Source organism: Chrysoperla carnea (genome assembly GCF_905475395.1).
Source record: "Chrysoperla carnea chromosome X unlocalized genomic scaffold, inChrCarn1.1 SUPER_X_unloc_16, whole genome shotgun sequence".
Lineage (NCBI taxonomy): Eukaryota > Metazoa > Arthropoda > Insecta > Neuroptera > Chrysopidae > Chrysoperla > Chrysoperla carnea.
In genome coordinates, this window is record NW_025408111.1 from 60,302 (window position 1) to 62,519 (window position 2,218).

The 2,218-nt window shown below is 29.0% G+C and overlaps 1 non-coding gene across 1 annotated transcript; it reads left to right on the plus strand.

Annotated features, from left to right (window-relative positions):
* The first annotated feature begins 593 nt into the window (after positions 1 to 593).
* On the plus strand, positions 594 to 712 carry LOC123303926. The gene has a single exon (XR_006535993.1). It is a non-coding gene; the product is annotated as a 5S ribosomal RNA (ribosomal RNA).
* Positions 713 to 2,218: the final 1,506 nt, after the last annotated feature.

The window sequence follows — 2,218 nt, forward strand, 5'->3', positions numbered from 1 at the left end:
ATCATTGGCAGCCAAAAAGCCTAAAGCAAAAAAAGCGACTCCATCATCATCAACTGCTGCTAAAAAAGTTACTGCAAAATCATCAGCGGCATCAAAAAAAGCACCAGTTAAAGCAAAACCAGCAAAAAGTACAAAATCCGCTGCCAAAAGTAGCCCTGCTCGTAAACCGAAAGCACCAAAAGCTAAGAAAGCTTCTGTTGCCAAATCATCTCCTACAAAAATTAAAAAAGCAGCACCAAAAAAGAAATGATCTGTTACTTTAATAATATATTGAAATATTTCATTATTTTTGCTAAAAAATGAAAATAACATAGGCCTTAATACAGGCCACAAATTAATATTTGATAAGAGTAAATTATTTTTTGTATAAATATTTTATAAAATAATAGTTTAGAAACATTTGCCACAGTCAGTACCACGGATGGGTGGCCACTTGAGAATACTGTGTGCGGTTGCATTTTTATTTAAAATATATGGTATAATAAATAAGTATATATTTAAATTGATTACTTCATTGAAAATTTTAATAATATACTTTAATATTAATGATATTTATGAAAAATATATATTTGTAAAAATTTTCATTTATTACTGGCAACAGCCATACCACGTTGAAAACACCGGTTCTCGTCCGATCACCGAAGTTAAGCAACATTGGGCACAGTCAGTACTTGGATGGGTGACCGCTTGGGAACACTGTGTGCGGTTGCCTTTTTATATTAAAAATATAAATTATTTTTCTTCTTTTCTTTTTTTTTACACACCATATATAAATATATGTTATTTAGAAATGTAAACCTTTTATATTATTCATCAACAAATAAATATTATTTTTTGTATAAAATTTTATTGCATTTATAACTCATATCATGGTTACTTTAAAGCGAGAAGTTTTTTTAATATTTCAAATGAATATAAAATAATATAAATTTTATGAAATTTATTTATTTTTAGAAATAGCAATCGCTTATAATTATAACAAAATTTTAATAATGTTTATTTTTTTTTCAATAATTTATATTATATATATATATATATATATATATATATATATATATATATATATATATTTTTTAATAAAAATAATATACTCTTATTTAATAATATATGTTGGTCCTATATATAGGACCGAAAATATTTCTTATTTGTTTTTTTTTTTTTAAATTGTCATTTAAAACGCTTATGCACGTTCTCCACGAATACGTCTTGCCAATTGTATATCCTTAGGCATAATTGTAACACGCTTTGCATGAATTGCGCATAAATTGGTATCTTCAAATAAACCTACTAAATAGGCTTCACTAGCTTCTTGTAATGCCATAACAGCTGAACTTTGAAAACGTAAATCGGTTTTAAAATCTTGTGCAATTTCACGTACTAAACGTTGGAATGGTAATTTACGAATTAACAATTCAGTACTTTTTTGATAACGACGAATTTCTCGTAAAGCTACTGTACCAGGACGATATCTGTGTGGTTTTTTTACTCCACCAGTTGCTGGTGCACTTTTACGTGCAGCTTTCGTTGCTAATTGTTTTCTTGGTGCTTTACCACCAGTTGATTTACGTGCAGTTTGCTTGGTTCTAGCCATTTTCAAATAATAATGTTTTTACAAAAAAACACACAATTTTTAAAATTATATTCGACAATTTGATACTACAAAGTCAAATGTTTAAATGCGAAATAAATGTGTTGTATTTATATTTATATGAAATTTCAAAATTTTTGTTGTCATATCCTATTGGATAGCTATCAGAGTATGGACTAATCAAATTGTATAGGCGTGGCTTAAAAAATCTTTAATGCTTTATATAAAAAGGCACAATTGTACCGGCGCTCACATACATTACAATACTTGTGAGGTTAACACACGTGTTATCCGTTCGTTAAAATATTGTAAATAATTTTTTATTAAAATGACTGGCAGAGGAAAAGGTGGAAAGGGTCTTGGAAAAGGGGGTGCAAAACGTCATAGAAAAGTTTTGCGTGATAATATCCAAGGTATTACAAAACCTGCAATTCGTCGTTTAGCACGACGAGGTGGAGTAAAACGTATCTCTGGTTTAATTTATGAAGAAACACGTGGTGTACTTAAAGTATTCCTTGAAAATGTTATTCGGGATGCTGTTACATATACTGAACACGCAAAACGTAAAACAGTTACAGCTATGGATGTTGTATATGCATTAAAACGACAAGGTCGTACTTTGTATGGTTT